The sequence below is a fragment of the Nipponia nippon genome, unplaced genomic scaffold, assembly GCF_047370975.1.
Source record: "Nipponia nippon isolate SJK-2023a ecotype South Korea unplaced genomic scaffold, ASM4737097v1 scaffold_7, whole genome shotgun sequence".
In the NCBI taxonomy this organism is placed as follows: domain Eukaryota; kingdom Metazoa; phylum Chordata; class Aves; order Pelecaniformes; family Threskiornithidae; genus Nipponia; species Nipponia nippon.
The window spans coordinates 887,073-905,727 of NW_028262391.1; the positions used below are offsets into that span (position 1 = coordinate 887,073).

General features: G+C 48.7%; 1 protein-coding gene across 2 annotated transcripts in view; it reads right to left on the bottom strand.

Annotated features, from left to right (window-relative positions):
• The window catches only part of LOC148050743 (uncharacterized), a 302,993-nt gene that overhangs the window by 42,830 nt on the left and 241,508 nt on the right, over positions 1 to 18,655 (bottom strand). For both annotated transcript variants that reach the window (XR_015700443.1, XR_015700442.1), the window contains one exon: positions 2,862 to 3,136. The gene's annotated coding sequence lies outside the window, so the exon portion shown is untranslated. The remainder of the gene's footprint in view (positions 1 to 2,861; positions 3,137 to 18,655) is intronic.

Consider the following 18,655-nt stretch of genomic DNA (forward strand, 5'->3'; position numbering starts at 1 on the left):
ACTAAAGAAATAGTAAAGGAAATCTGGGAATTCCGTTGTGCAGGAAATCTGTGCAGGGCTCTTGCTATTATTTATAGCAAATGCTATGTCTTTATTTTGGGCGCTCTTACTGCAGAATTGCCTTATTAGGAGTCTCAAGCGGAGATCAGACTGAGAGAGCGCAGAAAGTATACTCAGCGCGACAAACAATGGTCTGGGAAAAAAAAAAGCCACTCGTATATAATTTCTAAAGTGAAAAGTTTCTGGTGCGACCAACAACCATAGGATTCATTTAACAGAAAAACTGCGGCGTTATGACTTTCATCCGGGCTGCCAACAGCAGATAGGAAATGACCCCCATTTAGCAGAAATAATTTGGTTTCCATTAGCGTTTCTCCCCGCACGCAAGAGGCACCGGCCGTGCCGGCACCGCCGCAACCCGCCGCCGCCAGCCCACCGCGCTGGCAGGTGCCGCTGGAACGGGCGGCTCATTCACCCAAAAACTTGGTGGCGACGCAGCACTTCACGGATTTTGGCTAATCGTTTTTCTGTCGAACAGGTTGCTTTTAAACCTGTCATCTCCACAGTGAGGAAGAAAAACCCCACTCCAAGCACTGACTGAAGACAACGCTTCTTCCTTTTCCAGGAATTGGGGGAGGGGGGTATTTTGCTCCTTCTTGGGGGGAGGTGAGAAGATTTTGTCGCTTCGGGTTTAAAGACACGGCATTTCAGCCCGTTTTTGGCGGACTGAGGGGGAAGGCAGGCGCCGCTCGCCCCCAGCACCTCAGTGCGGGCGGCGCGGCCCCGCAGCAGCACCCCGCTCTGCCCGGGCGTGGGACAGCAGCACGCACCGCCACCCCGTAGGACCCAGGCTCTCGGGAAGCTCTGCTGAGAAACTACTCGGTGGCGTTTTAGTGGCGTCTGCGTTGGTTTTAAACGTTTGCGTATCCACAGAGCAAACAGCGCAAGCTGGAGGCGGCTTCCCCTGCCGTGACTGCTGGGCTGGGCTGCCCGCTCGCCCCGCCGGTCCCCGCCGCACCGCGGCTCCTTTGGGCCCCGCCGCGGCCCCGTCGGGCTCCGGGGCGCCGGCCTCGCCCCCCGCCACCCCCAAGCCCGCCGGCGCCGCTGCTCGCCCTCCCCGCCCCCCCCCCCCCCCGGCGGGGCGCCCGGCGCGGCCGATAGGGGGCGCCGCCACCCGCCCGGCGCCGCCCGGAAGCGGGGGAGCGGCCGGCGCGCGGCGGGGCCGAGCGCGGATCCGCGGCCCTCGGGGGCGGCGGGAGGTGAGAGGCTAAACTCGCTTTTTTCTCTTTTTTTCCTTGTGCGTGCCAGTTTTAACCAACTAGGAAAACGTGGAGCTTTTGTCCTGTGATGTTTCCCAGAAAGAAACTGTTGTATCCGTTGTGAAATTACATCGTTTCAGAGCCGGCGAACCGGCCGCGGAGCGGCGAAGTAATTTAATTAAAAATAAAATAAAAAGCCACCGAGGACCCGCGCCTCCGCAGCGGCACTTAAAGGCTGACACATGCCCCTCCGTCCCCCTCTCCCTGGCGCTCCCCGGCTGCCGTGGGATGGGAATAATTAACGCAGAGGGAGGCGGGCGAGGCGCGGGCGCGCAGCGCGGGTGCGGCCCGCTCCGCGGGGGCAGGGCGCCGCACAACAGCCGGCCGCCAAAATCCGACCTCAGATGTTGGTCTTTCACCATAGTAAGCATAAATAAAACGGTAACCGGCTACCCACTTTCCCCCTACTACAAAAACTCTTCACCTGTATTTAAATAGCACGTCTTTAATTACAGCGGTTGGGGATCTATGAGGCTGAAATGAAATTAGCAGTCATTACCAGTCCTTTAACTCCGTGGTGCTTTTGATCAGCACTAAATTAGCTTTCCAGTCCTAACAAAGGCTCTATAGCAAGCAGTGGGCTGTAAATAAGACAGCTCGACCTGCCCTCAACACCTTTTCTCTTGTCAATCACAGCTCTATCATTCAGCCCAAGATTAACCTTTATCTACCAAATTCTTACCAAAAAAAAAAAGAAGAGGGTGGAAAACGAGGGGAGAAATCCAGCCGCAACTTTGCTGACTGTAACTAAGAAGAGCTCCCCTCCAAATGGCATTATAACGAGCCGAAATGTCAAAATCGGTCTTTCCGGGCGCCGGGCGTCAGAAGGCAGCGCTGGGCCGGGGCGGTGAGGCGCCCCGCTTCATTCCCAGCCGCCCCCCGCTGCCAGCCCCCTTCCAGCCCGGGGGCCAGGAGCCCCGGCGGCCAGGAGCCCCGGGGGCCCGGGGCCGGACCGCGCCGCGGGGCGGGGGGGGGCGCAGGCGGGCAGCGCGCCGCGCCGCCGGCAGGGGGCGCCAGAGAGCAGCGGCCGCGGGCGCCGCGCCAGCGCTAGCGCTGCGCGCCCCTGCGCCCCCCGCGCGCCCCTGCGCGGCCCGCGCACGGCCCCGCCGCCCCCGCGGAGCGCCCCGGCCGCAGGCGGCTCCCGGGACGGGATCGGGCGCCGCTGGAGGCGGCGGGACGGCCCGGCGCCCGGCGGGACGCGCGGCTGGGAGCCGCCCCCCGCTCCGCGGCTCGCCCCCCGGGGGACGCCGAAAGAGCGGCCCCGCCTGAAGCGCCCCGGGGCGGGAGGGGGGCGGCCCCCCCCGGGCCGTGCGGGGCAGGGGCAGCCTCGGACCGGCAGCGCTTCTGCCTCGCGGAGCGGTGGCGACCCGCCGCCGCGCAACTGCAGCCCAGCCCGCGGCCGCGCTCGGGTGCCCGGGCTGACGCTGCGGAGCCGAGAGCGGCGGGCCGTAGGTGGGAGCTACGTTCCCCGATCAATTTAAAGGTCACGGGGGAGGAGGGGGGAAAAACTGTGGATGTCAAAGTTGTGCTGCAGCTACTTACGTGTCGGTGCCCGCGCAGGGTGGTGGCTCGTTAGCGCCTTGATTGGCAGGCTGCAGCGAGAGTCCGCGCCGGCTCCGCAGCCCGCTCAGCCCCGGGGCCGCGGCACTTTTCACCGGACAGAGGCAGCTGGAGGCAGCTCGCACGTCCCCTTCTCCTCTCCTCTCCTCCTCCATCCAGGACAGAGAACGAATCCATTTCGGTTTTTCTTCCCCCGGCTCGCCTTCCGTTTGCCTACACAACCTCCAAGTCCTAGCCCTAGCTTTTAACTGCGGTCCCTGGAACAAGAGGGGAAAAAATCGTTTATGGCTTAAAAAATCCAAATGGCTGATTTTGTGTGTGTTATAAGAATGCACCCGCAACAACAAAAAAGTCACTTCTCTGTCCCCCACCGTACAGCAGAAGAATAATAAAAAAGCTTTATATTTTTGCAGTGGGTATTCAAAGATAATTTGATGCCATTGTTTCTGCTACAGATGGTTCTTTTTAATACAATAACACTGCTCTTTGTGCATACTACACACAATAAAAATCGAAAGCGTTCTCCTGAATAACCATTTTGTTCTCGCTTGTATACAGGCCAACAAAAGCCGCCGTGAGGTAATGGGTTCTGTTTATTGAAGCCATAGAATGGAGGTTTGATAAAGATTTTTGTATATAGGGGGGAAAAATTAAAATAAAGACCTCGCAAGGTCGAGCTGATCCCTGCCTGTTTATTACCGCCGAAATATTTTATCGATATATTTCTTTGAGTTGCAGCTGCAGGGATCCCCCCCCTCCCCCCGCGCCCCGTCCCTAATCAGCCCAAACATCTGTTTCTTTGAATTTGGGGAGATCTGTAGCCGCAGCCAGACCGAAAAACCTCGACTTCGGCAGCGAGCGGGGCCAGCCGGCTCCGCGGCGAGGGGCCCCGGCCGCGCAGCGTACGCGCCCGCCTCTGCGCGCTCTTTGCGCGCCGCGGCCCGCGCAGCCGGAGGCGCAAAGGGCCGGGCCGGGCCCGCGGCGCGCATCCCCCGCGCAGCGCGGCGGTTCCGCGGGGCTCCCCGGGCCCTCGGGGGGCTCCCCGCAGCGGGGGGGGGCCGGGCCGGCCCCGCCGCAGCCCCCGGGGCGCTCGGGGCACCGCGGCCGGCGGCCGGAGAGCAGCTCGGGCGCTGCGGGCTCCGGCGGCCTTCCTGCGCCCCGCAAACTTTCTTTAGCTAAGTAACGACTAAGTGGGCGCCGCCGAGGGGGGAAGGAGGCCCCCGGGGACGCCACGGCCCGCAGCTGTCTGCGCCCTGGAAAGGGTTTCACGGGTCCGGCGTGGGCGGCCCAGCGCCTCCCGGTCCCTCGCCGCGGAGCTGGTGACGGCTGCCGCGGCTGGGAGGGAGCCCCAAGGCAAAGGCAAGGGCTCGGACAATGGGGCTCTGCGGGGAAGTTGTTAGTCCGGGGCTGTGTTTGTCTACCTTTCTATGGGAATTAACGCCACGGCGCTCCGTGCCTCCGGAGCCCGGACTGACAGTAATCCACCTCCGTGACTTCTGCCCTTTGTGTTTTCACAAAACTCGGCTCACTTGTAGCACGACAACGGCACGGAATAATGACTTTAACCTTCAAACGGTCTTTAATTAGCTTTCCCGGCAAACTCAAAGGCGCTCAAACGAGCCCCTTGACAAAAACTGACCCGCGCCTTCGAATTCCACTTTCACTTTTGGGACTCAGACGTTATTGGTTCGCAACTCGTCTGAAGTCATCTAATAAGGGATTATTGAGGAACTATTACCCACACGCCAATTAAAGCCTCTCCGATGAAATTCGGGAGACAAAGATAAGCATCAAAACGGAAAATTAAACTATTTGCACATGGCTTGTTTTTCAACAACCCATTTTCCGCCTCAGGATAAACATCTTCGCGCCCGCCCGCTCCGCCGGGGCGGGGAGGGGGCAGCGGGGCCGGGCAGCCCCTCCGCCCGGCGAGGCTGGCGGGAGGGCGCCGGGCCCGCCGCCGCCGGGCAACCGCCGGGCGCTGCGCAGGAGCCGCCACCTGCAAAGAGACTGGGGGGGAGCGGGAGGAAGGAGGCGAAGTGAAGGAAATCGGGCAAGAACTTTCCGAAACTGGCAGGATTCGGGAAGAGCGAGCCGCTTCTCCCGAGGCGTTCCGTTCCTCAGGGCAGCGAGGGAAAGGAGGCAGTAGGAAACGCGCGTTTTGCTGCCTACACTGGTTCTTGGGGTGAAATGGGAACCAGACCCCGAGCACTGTAATACCGACTTAGCAAGGAAAGATCATTTTTTTCTTGCCAGACAAAACATCCCGATGGCTCAGAAATTTTACGTCGTTCTTAACCGCTGCGTACAAATTCTGGAGAGAGTTTCCAGGCAAATTACAGCAGCGTCCTACGGCAAGCTGACAAAGAGATTCCAGGAATGCCACGCATCTAGGAGGGAAACACGAATCCTTCTTTTTAGCCTGAAGCACGAAATTGGCTTAAAGCTCATTTTGCAGATAACCAGAAACGAAATCATCAGTGCGTGGACCGGGTGGCTGCAACTTTCTAACGCCCCGCAGCAATTTCTAAGGCTTTCTGGCGAGGACGGGGGGGGGGAAAAAGGAATGAACCACAGGTTGGAAGGGCTCTGAAAGAAACTCGCGTCTTAGGGCGCGTTTTTCGCCCTGGTCTGAGCTCCCCCACGGGCATCGGCAGCCTTAAGCCTGCGCCGAGACCGATCCCACGGGAACGAGCGTCCTATACTTTGCCTTTCACAATTCATTTTAGCCTCGGAAAAAACCCACCTGCGCCCAGGTGCATAGATAAAATAACGGATCGCCCCAAATCTGCGGAAGGTATCCGCGTCTCTGCCTTGCAGAGGGGAAGAGAAGCGCCCGGCGGGGCGCTTGCCCGACAGGCTCTCCCGCCGAGGGGCTGAGCGCGGTGCCTGCCCCACAGCCCTGCCCGGGGAACAAATAACGCCTGAATGCCGGGGTTCCCGCCCCGGGCAGGCCCCCGGCCGGGCTCTGAAGGAGGAGGAAGAGCCGGGCAGCCGCTGCTGGCACCTCTCGCCCCCGGCCGATGCTGCCTCCCGCGCCGTGCCCGCAGCGGCTCCGGGGACCGCTCAGCCTCCGCCCGGCCCCGCCGCCCAGGGACCCGCTGCCGCCGCCCCGGGGCTGGGCTTCCCCGGCGGAATCCGGGCGACCAGGGACGGGGACGAGCCCCTCCGGGGGGACGCCAGCCCGCCTTCCCCTGGGGCTCTCTTCCCGGGGGGACAGGGCTTCCCGAGTGACCATTTCCAGAAGCTCGCATCCTCCCGTGTCGTTGCAGCAGCGTTCAGGCTTCTCTAACCCAAAGCCGCGTGTGGGGAGGGCGGCGTGCGGCCGGCGCGGCGGTGCGCCCATGGGCACCGGCCCTCGGCAGGGCCCGGCCGCCGGGCAGCGACCCCGCAGCGGGGCTTGGCTCGTTCCTCCCCGTCCTCCGGACAGGGCGGGCAAAAAACCCAGTTACTTAAAAGCAAAGAACCTGTACTTTACCGAAGCGGCTCTTGAGGAGCTGCAGGTTTGGGCCGCGGGCAGGCCTTTCGCTGTATGGAAATGTATGGAAGAACTTGAGATGTGCCTCCTAAAATTGGCCATTTTTCGACTTTTTTTTTTTTTTTTTTTTCATGATTGCTATGAGACACTCGAGACCTGTTCATTTATTCACTGCAATATTTTTGCTACAGGCAGCTGCGGTGCCAAATATGCCTTTACTGAAAGATGACCACATGGTACAGGATAAATTTCTCCTGGGAAGAAGAGCAGAAGGTATAGCACCAGTAACACTCTAAGTATTTGGTCTGAATATCTCTGGCACTTGACACCTTCACATATTCAATTCTTTAGATGGCAACTTTCTTTAGAACTGGACTGGACTTTTTTTGCATACTAAAGATGAAGTTATCAAAGAAGCGAAACTTGTTTGCAATAACTAGCAAATGCCTGTGTATGTTACACGTCTGCATTACAAACACGTATTGAATCTGAAAACGTTTTGGCAAATAACAGCAGCAATTAAAAAAACCAGACAACGTGCCCACCTGCGCACACAGTACAGACACCCTTGGCACCGTGCGCCTCATACCCACGCACACGCCACACGCTCTGCGTATGGCTACGCAGCCTGGTGCCTGGCACGTACCTGGCGCAGAGCACTGCGCAGTTACAGGAGTCAGAGACTCCCTTCACACGCACTTCCACACGTGCATCCCGAGTTCGCCTGTGTCCTTACATCTTAATCGATGTGAGAAACACAATTTTGAGTGCTAAGTTCTGAATATATGGCCACGGAGTAAGGTGACAATCCGCAACCTACACGCAGGTCATTTCTCAAAGCTTACATTTTCATTACGTGCTTATCGTTGCTGTGAACAGACTGGAACTGGAAGGGAGAGCGCCAATCTGGGCAGCAGGCTCCCAGCGAAGTCCAGAGGCTCCTTGCTGGCCATATTCTGCCTGGCACTTTCTTCACCATCATTGACTGAAGATACAGGGTGAATTTGGGAAGGTTCATTTTTTCTCTGTGGTCTGTGTGTGGTTTCAAGGAGTCTACCATCATCACCTCATCACGGCATCATCTGCTGATCCCCGTAACCTGTGGTGACTCGGTGACTTCATGAGGTAAGTTCAGTTCACTTGGAAACACCCAGATTTAGACAGTCCCTCACAATATTTGCCTCCTGTTAGTCTCATTTTTTTCCAATACCTGTTGTCACTCTAGCCATTATAGATCTCAAGATAACAACCAGGGTCCGTACTGGGCCACAACACGTTGTCCTTAACACTTCTTCCTCTGAACAACATAGGCCCTAAGTAGGAATCCCTCTGCAGAATTTGAAACCCTCCACCGGTATTAGAGAGTAGCGATTCCAAGGTTCCTGACGGGTCAGGAAATCCAGGTTATTTGAAAGAACATTCATAAATGAGAATATGCAGAAAGGAGGGATAGCTATTTGCAGCAGGAAAAGGGCAAAACCCTCATACTGTAGCTGTCACTGAATTAAAAAGTATACAACCGATTAGATATCAGCCGTTTCTATCAAATCCAAGGCCCAGGAACCTAGGGGGAGGGAAGTGTGTAAGAGCAGACACTTAGAAGGTAAAACACCCCAATTAACCTCATTATCTGTTACAAAACTGTACTATTAATATTCTGGGTTTTTCAAATTACTGTTATTGTTGTTGTTGAAGAGAATCTGTTGACTACAGCATGTGTTTTGCTGTAGTCTCCCAAATCAGCATTGCCCTTCTTAAGGACAGGGGAATGTATCTTAAAACATTCATATATTTAAAAAAATATGTATTGTTATTTTAATAGGCACTGTGGATAGTTTAATTTGTATCTGTATTAAATTAAACATATGGTGAACAGGGTATAATAGATTTTCTATAATTTAGCTGCCAATGTGGCAACAGAAGCCAGTTACTCTCACCAGCAGACCTGTCAGTGGTTTGTTTACTAGCTTATTTGAATTAAAATAAAGCTTCGCTTCTGCTGACTGCACATCATTATCTATGAGACCATAATCCTGCTAGCAAATCCTATATCTTCCAGAACTGGCTCTTTTGTTTGGGATTACTGAGAGCTTAGCCTATAACAAAGAGGAATAAGGCATCCCTCTCATCCTCGTAATTAAGTGTGGGGAGTAATTTAGAAACAAACCCAGAAAGATGTACAATTTGGAGTTCTGCTTCTATACAGGATTGGGGAACAGAAGAGGCCAAACGCTGATTATGTTAGCACAACGTTTAAACTATTGAACTACTGTACAACAGGAATCCAGCTTTTTAAAACAAATGGCAACTATCAGTAAAGTATTAAGTTGCTTTCCACTAGAAACATTTTTTTGCTTATCTAAAGGTATGCTGGAAAATTTGGGTGGAGCTTAAAGATTGAAGACTATTTTAAATCTCAGTTTTTCTACAGGCACACGCTACATACACGTCACTTCTGTAACAGCTCCATTTTGGAATGAAGGAGCATAACTGAATACGTGAAACTTGATTTGTATTGTAAACTGTCCTTTAAATGATTTAACTCTTTTTAAATAAGAATATTCTCTAGGAATAGGAATATCTCTGGCAGCCGAGTGTGCTTGTTTAAGTGCCCTATTTTAATGCTACCAAGATTTATATTTTCCTTTGGGAAAACAAGTTGTTTGAAGTTGTTAGCATCTTACAGCCACCTTAGAAATGACCACAGCGTTCAGGAAGAGAACGAAGGCTATTTTAACATAGGTATTCTGAGGTCGGTCAAAAGTACATCAGCAACCTTTCGACCGCATTGCTCTAGCTGTATTCACGTCATCCAACCGTCCCTCTGCTCGAAACAAGAGTTATGTTGTATACAAGTTGTAGAAATTAATAACTAGGTCACAAAAATAGAAGTCTCAGGAGTATACGGATACACAATATCTATTTGCAGAGGGCTAATAAGGACAAGGGTTGATTTATAAAAGTCTTCGACATTAATTGTCACAGATGGGAATTCTGAGGACCTCTGTGAAACCAAACGAGGCCCTAGTGAATTATAAAGCAGGTCCTTAGACTTTAAAAACATTTAGGCAAAGTGACAGTTCAGAACATCTGTTAGCCTTCTGTCTGAGCATAAACTGGATGTCATGGAGTGCACAGCTGTAGGCATTTTCTGCCTCTTTTTGCCAACATCTGTCACAGCGTTACAGTAATATAGGTAATTATCAACACCTCATATAAACTGTTTGCTATTTTAATTTCTGAATAAGTAAAATTAGCATTATACCCTTTTGCAAAAAAAAAAAAAAAATCCAGAAGGGAAAGAATACACGTTCCCTTTTAAAGCTGAATGATGGATCTGATCATTTTAAGAGAGCTGAAATTCAGAAAAAATCTCTCCTACAAATAAGGTCCTTAGGATAACATAAAAGACTTAGGTGAGAACAAGTTTAAATATTCTCCCTTTCTCTCTCCGTCTCTTCAAAAAAGACATCTGAGTCTCATCTGTCATAAGCAAAGAAGAGCAGTAGCAAGAAAAGATAGGGAGCCGTTAATCACCTATGGTTTTTCCCGTGCGCAAGCAGCTGCCAAACGATGTACGTTTTACCGCAGTAACAAAGCCAAGGGCTCGTCAGCACCAAGCAATCTTACTGTCAGCTGGTCATCCTCCTCCTCACAACATCTGCAGTAAGAAAAAGAGATCACCTTGCGGCGATGCGCAGAAGCTCGACCTCACCGGCCGAGGACGGGCTGAGCGGGGCAACAGCCCGCAGGACTTCCAGAAAGACAAGCACGTCCCGGGGTCCCCCAACAACCGAACACGAAGGGGTACGCGGGAAGAGACGCTCCAAACAAACAGGCCTTCCAGCCAGCTTTTCAGGACCACGTTTCGTCCTTTTACACATCAAGAGATGGAGACCACTGCCCAGTCCTGAAGATCGTCTACCTGGCTGTGGACAGCACAGAGAAGATTTCAGAAAGTGACCAGGTATTTTGGGTTCCTAAACTCTGGAGGCCCAGGCAATACACTTTATAAGAGCATGATTTGCAGAGGGCAGTTGCTTATCGTTTGTGATAATCAGGCTCCTGTGAGAAAACCAAAATCATCAGCCACCTTTGGTAACAGTGGCCCACTTGGTGGTTGTCTTAATGAGAGCGATTTTGTCAGTCTTTTAGAGCACCGGATAAAGAATGGTAGAACAACAAAGCCATGCTGTCAAACAACAGCAGAGGAGACCATGTCAGTCTGAACTTGCAAGTATGAGCCTGGTGGCAGAAAATAATCATGTGGCAATAAGTCTCACAACATTACATGGAAGCGATGGTCATATTCAGCTCATACTTATTTTGCTTTCACCACAAAAAGAATAGCACCTCTGCTAGAAGTTAATGTTCCAACATGGAAAACCTGAAAAAGTGCCGTTAACTCTTTTATAAAGAGGAGGCATATGGAACAAAGTGGTCGCTAATATGCTATTTTTAGTGCCTGAACTACAGTCCAGAAGATAATACCCAATTACTTGATATAGTGCTCTATACACTGTCTGAACAACAATAGTGGACTGAGAAGCAAGAGAAAGCACCAGAATATGGTTTTGAAGTCATTCAGATTTCATGTATTTTATTTTCTTCTAAAAATAAAGGCTTTGAAAAGAGGTGCAGTGTTGTCCAGGTTGAAGGAGGGGGGGGGCAGAGAAGAGTTGAAAGGGAGACGAGAGCAGATGGAGGATGAGAAAGAAGAGAGAGAGACCTTGACTACAGGAAAAGATAGCTAGGGCACCGATAGCCAGAATCCAGAGAAAAGAAAAAGAAAATGCATCTGGGGTGCACAGTCAGAGAAAGGCATCCACGTGGCTGTAAGCCTGTCGTATCTGTTCCCGTAAGAAAGACCAGATTCAGGACAATCTATACAGTTGGGGCCAATACAGGATTTTACCAATTCTACGGGCTCCCCTAGTTCCCACTCCGCTAGACTGTGAACAGCGGCGGCTGGGCTGCAGATGTGTATTTTTTCACAGCCTCTGCTAGCAATGCAGTAATTTCACCGAGGCCCTAGAGGACAACTCTGTGCCAGCACCGTTTGAGACTGATCCAGCAATTTTGGAAGGGGATGCACAGAAACCCTACTGTCTTGCTTGCTTATTTTCCCCTTCTTGGTTTCTTACTGCCTCTTCAGCATTTATTACATGCTCCCTTCTATTTTCTCCTCACGCACAGTCAAAATTAGCTGAAATTGTGGACCTACTCCACGTAGTCTGAGGTCCACCACTCTAACAAAGACAATTCAGTGACAAGGACCGTTTCTACTGTGGTCCTAAGCCACTTGGGAGGTGTTTGTACGTTGGGACTATTTCTTTCGAGAGCTCCAGCCCTCCACCGAGCAATTACCACTCTGGCTTTTCTTGCCTACCGCAACTCCACATCCAGGTGGATGCTAAGCAGATTTTACCAAATTACAAGCGGCGGGATAAATATTTTCCTCCTACTTTTGGTTTCAATGCTAAGATTCTTAAACATTTATTTTAACACGCGCAAATAAAACTATCTTACGTATTCCCATCGCCCTACTACCTAAATGCATTGTTCAAATGCCAAAGAGTGCGTGAGCTATTGCAGATCGCATAATGGATGCCTACACATTCGCTACACTAGTAATATTTGTTATTGAAACAGACTGTTTTGTAAAGAGCTCTGAGATACCTAGGCCATAAAAAGTGTGATATAAAACAAAATGCTATTCAGTTCAATAGATGTCTGATAAGAAAAGAACCCTAAAATTTGAACAGTTCCTCCTCCCCTTAATCAGCCCTAACAATGGTACCCCAGTCTCGGTGCTCCTGCACGCAGCAATATCTGTCTTTTAGAGAGAGGAATAGGAACGTGCCGCTAACAGAGCGCGCTCATTGGTAGAACATTGTGAGGTGTTTTATAATTGATAGTTTTCAGCATCAGCACAAAGGTAAGGGCTTTAGCCTTGAATACTACCCACTAACAATATACCCACATACAGAAAACTAGTGCTAAATGTATTTATTAAAATAAATGCTTTAAAATAGTCTGCTTTTCATACAAAGTAATTATCTTACACTATGTGCAAAAGGTACTTTTGTAATCAATGGTATACAACCAGCCTCAGATGCAACCACACACGCGCCCCATTACACACAGTGATGCTCATCAGATTGCATGGGACTGAATCATTTCATTATGTTCTGTAGCTTAATTCTGCAATTCCTGTAGCTTCAGCTGGAATTCATCCAGATCAGCCCTGTTTTCTGAGATGAAATCAAAATACTTCAAGGCCACAACCACCAAATAATACCATCAGCTCTAAACAGAGAATAAGGTATTTCATACTTTTTAAAGGCTCATAGTTCCTGTCCTAATAGTGCCAGGGCAACAGGGATTTTTTTTCTTTTCTTTTCTTTTTGGCACTTCTAGGCTATTAATTACCAAAGGACAAGAGAAATATGTTGTGGGCATGAGTGAATTTTGTAGCAGTCAAAATAGAGAGTAGCAGCCAGCTGGAGAATTTTAAATGCTCTAAAAGTCCTGCCTAAGAAGCTAATCACTAACAAGCTAATGCATTACTTTTTTTATACATTGGACAGACCAGCACAGTCAAGAAATAAAAGAGAGAATAAAGAGCAGGAAAAAAATAACATAGTAACAGGTCATGATTTTTCCACTGAACTAGACAAAAATAATCTCCCTAGTAGAATTAGGTGAATAATCATAAGGGTAAAATGTTTTAATTACTAAAAATGGTTAGTTTCATTGGGTTATCTGTAGAATCCTATCATCTCTTTTAATTAATTCATTTGCAAGTATTTGGATGACCATCAATTTATTCATAAAAATGTTTGAGAGTTGCAGGCTGTGCAAATTCTGTTGCTAATTAGTTAATGGATACATTCACCCTGTCAGTGGCTGATGATCAGATACTTGTGCTTATAATTCTTACACCTACAAACATTTTTTCATACAATACACCAGAATGTTTCTGTACTTGCGTAGAGTGGACAGCACTGATCTTGAGTGGCTTTTTCCCCCCAGGAGCACTGTTTCCATGGAGAGTCCTGTGGGGATCTATCTTATCTTTTCTTCTCCGCAGTAGGCATTTAGGGATAATAAAATAGTTAGCGAAGAGGTATGTTCTACGCTATATTCAATAAGCTGATGATAGTCAACATTACGGTCCAGACCCACAAAGGCACTGGGAAATCAAAGAGCCTTAGGCTCCTCAATACATTCGTCCATATGAGCCTACATCTCTCAAGTACCTGATTTATTCTTTTAAATGTTACACCTCGCGGGGACAGGGGCACAGAATGGAGTTAAATGACCAAAGATCTCTGGATAAGATGGAAACGATGCTGGCTGATCATCAAATGACAGTGATAGGACTTCTCTGCCTTTGATTTTATCCATCATTTGTAATGCACATGCACAACGTGGGGCTGCTGTTGGTGCACAGTGACAGTGTCCAGGACACTTTTTACCACCCAGAGAAGAAAAAGGGAACTGTGCTGTTAATTCTGTTTTTTAAGTAATTGAGATTCCCTTAAAGACCTGTTGTAGCACTACTCAGGTAGCGACCAAAGCTAAATTAGAAAACCAGAACTCTGTAGAAGACTGATTTAGCCCCAGTATTGTAAGATCCTAGGATCCTGTCCAGCCTAATGTTTATAAATAGTTCCACAGGAAAAAATCACTTACATGAACTTAAGCACATTGGTAACCGCTGGACTGGAGCCTTGGTGAGTCAATTCGTATTGTTAGTACTGCTCCGCCAGTGCCAAGTGCTTGAAATTTGTCTTTTTGTATCCTTTTTCTGCATTTACTCATCCTAATAATCTAATCTCACATACTAAATATCATAATATCATTTAGGATGTTCCAATTATAGAAAAAAAATTATAATCCAAGTGAAAAATCCTTTGCAACATACATCTCCTCCCCATCCTATTGCCATTAAAATGTTCAATTTCAGAGGACCTAGCATAATTTTCTTTTCCTTACACTTTTTTTTTTCCCATTCATTATATTTCTATTACAACTCTGGAAAAAGATGTACTTCAGTGGATGATAACCGAGACTATACTGTTCAGTAGATGAAGTAGCTATTCTACATTTCAGAATGACTAAATTAAGTCCTACTAAGAAAGTAGAAGTTTTACATTGCTTTCTTTAATCAGGACACTTGTTGCTAACAACTACACGTTACTCACTCACTCATGTTACTTTTCTCGAAGGAAAGCAAGCAAGAATATTTGCTTGGTTCTAAACATTCCACGCCTTAAAAAGCCAAGTTACAAACACAATGATACACGCACACACGTGGCAGATTGGCAAAGGTCAGCCACTTAAATGGTCAACTCACACGAGCCCTCGTCTGAGGGCTAAATTACTCCCCCTTCCCACAATGTGAAATAGCACAGAAATGGGAGAGTGACTAGCAATGTATTTGCAATATGTGTAAGCCCGGTTAGCAGTTTCAGGACTGTAACCAGACTTTTCAAGTACCTTCCACGGACTTCAGAAAAAGCTAAGAACTTCATAGGTTTCAGTATGCGTGATTACAGATTCACACGGCACGCTTGCGAGACCCGATTACGTGAGACCTGAAATCATGAGGATGGTTGTGCTACAGCTGCGCCTAGCGCTGACCCTCCTCCAACAGTACAGCGCGGTGGCAGCACGGGAACGGGTGAGCCTGACGCGGTCCTTCCCGGCCACCCTCACCCAGTGTCCAGCAACCCGGAGCCCAGGAACTTTCTGAGTCCAAGATAGTTTTTAACAGGATTTTGGTAAGTTTTTCTTCCCTTTATTTGCCTCTGCCCCCCCCCCCCTTTTTTTTTTCTAATCCCGTAAGTGTTACCTAAATTCCACAGCAATGAGTTTCACAGGTGAATTACGGGCAACATGAAATGCCACTCCTGTTTTTTTTAATCCCCTGCCTAATCATTTTCTTTGCTGCCCTCATTCCTGGCTCTGGCTGTTGCCGATTCAGCTTAGGAGGTTCCTGTCACTGCCTTTTCTTAGCTACTTCCCATCAGAGGTTCCCATTCCAACACAACCGCACATACACTCAGTCTGTGAACAGGTTCTGTTAAAATTACCTGGTTTATCTTGAAAACGTTTACAAGTAATTTTTCTTTCTTTTTTTTTTTTTTTTGAAATTGAATCCCATTGACAGAACACGTAGTTATGCTACCAAGTGTGAAGCTGCCATAAATGCTGATGGAGAAGGAAAAGAGGGGACAAGCAATAGGGACAAGGAACGGCTGGTAACTTCTCACCCAGATCAGCAGCGTATCCCTAGCACGAGGAGCTGCACCCGCACATGCACGTGCTCGTGACTGCAGGAGTCACGCATCGCTCTGTCGTCGTGTCTGTATGTCCGCCATGCCAACAAGGGGAAATCTGCACGGAAGCCCACTGGGCTGGATAAAGTAGCCTGTGAGTGGTTCTCTGCAGCTTGCTGGCTGGAAAGAGCGTGAAAAACCTGGCCACAGCCTCGCAGGAAGGGTACGATGTGGCCGTTCCTCCACAGGTGGTCTTTGGTCCTTCCTTGCACGTAAATGGAAACAGTTCAACTGTCCTGGCCTCTGCTTTTGCTCCAAAAGAGAGGTTTCTGACTTACCTGACTTTTTTATTTTTTTCCCCAATAGGAGGATTTTATTTGCTGGATTAGCCTCACATGGTGCAATTACTTGCTAGCCAAAAATGGTAAAAACATTTAGTTCACTCGCCATTGGAAAGAAATGGCTTGTCTGCCTGTAAAAAACAAGGATATAGAAACACGCAGTGGAATCCTCGACATCTGTCTGCGGTTACGCTGCAGGTACCCATACCATCCAGCTACCCCTTCCTTCCTGTTTTTTCTATCAAAACTTTGAACAGAGAAACTGCAAAACTTATTGTCGCTGTTAGATAGAACAGTTTCCCCTGGAGCTGACGGAGAACCTAACGTTCCCATCAGTGGACTGAATGGCCTTAACCCTGAGAACGCCACTGAAAGCTCTTTGCCCAGGGTGCAGGGTGGTGCAGGAGCTGCTGTGCAAATTCTCAGATCCTTGTTCCAAATTACTCAAAGCTTGCTGAGCCTTTGGGTGTATCGTATTACCCATCTTTGGTGCATCACCTATGCGAACCTTTGGGAACTGAGAAGGAGAATGGCTTTCATTTCTGGGTAACGGAGTGTCTGGCTTGGATTTCACTTTTATTTGTGGCTGGTCATTCATTTCTTCATTTGGGTTTTGAGATGAGAAGATGTTACAGGATTTATACTTTGTCAGTAAATGAGTATTTTATAAAGCTTGAGATAGACATTTGACATTGAAAAAAAAACAACCCAAAACTTGTACGTGGTTGGAATGGCAAAGCACTTACTGATATAGCAACATTTTCCCAAGTCGTTCCCCAGAAAGTACTGGGTCTTTTTCCTCTTACTATTATGTCTCAGCCCGTGAGCCAGTCTCCCTCCTGCCAGCACCTGCTGGAACATAAAGGGTTCTGAAACAGGACGATCTGTCAGTTGAAAACAATAGTGGGACACTTTTTTTACATTTTTTGAATACAAAGTTAGCCATGTCTACCTTGAGACATTTGGACAGTATAAGTCAAATTAAGCAAAGGGGTGAACTGAAATTTAGAGCATTAGTTAAAGTAAAATAAATCCTGTGAGATTACTTTTATTCAGAATAAACTGGCTTTACTTTGTCTGTATCCCTGCCCCATCGACTTAGTTACTTTTTCTAATAAATCTTGCTTTTGTTAAGTTTATTGCTGTGCAGATCACGTCATGGAAACATTCCCCCCAAAGGAGAATTCTCTTCTCCTTGAGAAGACATCCTGGAGGATACGAAGTGCGTGGAGCACACCCTCCCCTTGCTGGTCACGTTTGTACCGGCAGGTACGGACAACGGTGTGTCTGCTTTGGTCTTGCTCTGAACCGGTCAGATAAAACTATTGCTCATCCAGAATACACGCTTACATGGCATTTACCATTGAGCTACTAAGGCTACAGCGTGGCAGGGTGTATCGCCTGCGGACCAGCACTGGGGTAACACATCCTATGCTTCAGGGCTTCCCTGACTGTACCTGACGCAACGCCCTGTTTTTTTTACTGGCAAAATGTAAAGAGCCTGCAAGAGAACGGAATGAAGTTATAAAGGTGCTTTCCTGCGATGCGCTCTTGCATATGTGCCACATGCAATTAATTGGACTGCTTTCACTAGCTAGTATTGCTCACTCAGTGGAAGCTGTGCGTGCACAGTAGTGATTCAGTAGCTACTCTACTGGTATGACCTGCAGGAAGCTAGGGGAGACGGCACTGTGAAGACCCCCTTTCTGCGCAGGGAGCGCGGGGCAGCGCAGCAGCACGCCGAACCCTCTGTTACCCCTCCTCCAGCGGCAGGCAGCAGGAATTAAAAGAGACGAGAAGAGCTGACGAAGTCACCGTACTCCAGCGCTAGCTGCTCGCCAGGGAGAAGTCTGGCGTCCTGCAGAGCCGGAGGGCGGCTCTGCCGTTCCTCTCCTCTTTTCTCAAGCCCATGTCAAGTCGGAAGCCGACCAGCGCTCCGTCCAGCTATGGCATCAGGCTTGGTGGCGCGTTATTTTTTTTAGGCTACCTTTTCCCAGAGTTCGATATTCAAATCAGCAAAAATGATACTGTTAATGCCACTGGGTTTTTTTTGAGAGATTCAGATGTTGCCAAGATCTCATTTTTATGACCAACTCTGTCGTTTGTAAGCTTATCAAAACCAAAATGAAAAATTATTCATGTTTAATATGTGAAACTTGAAACAGACTTCTGTCTTTGTCATAAAGCTCCCAAGTAAGTTAAACCATTGTTTCATTATGCAGGTTTGTTTTCCTTAGTTTAGAAACACAAGTAGGAATTTAAGGAGAACAAAATACAGTTGTACATTTATGTTCTGTATTTATTTTTGATCTTCAATGCAAACACAATGCGTGTTTGAGCATAATTAGATACAATTATAACATTTCTTCATAGTGTGGCTTTCCAATAATTTTAAAGAAACTTTGCTACATACAACACGTTCCAAACTTCTGCCACTTCTATTTATTTATGCTATCCTTGCTATTAAAATAAATTACCCTTTCATTTGAAATGGTGGGTGCTATTGACTGAGATCCTCAGAAATTTTCAGGTAACGATAGGCTGATCCTTGGGAAGATTGCCTTCCGTAGGGGCTAGCTTTTTTCTTCTCACGACAGTTTCCATGGGTGCGAGATCATTAATCCCCAACATTTTCCTAGAGGTTCAAGGGATTTTGCTTTAAGTTATCCT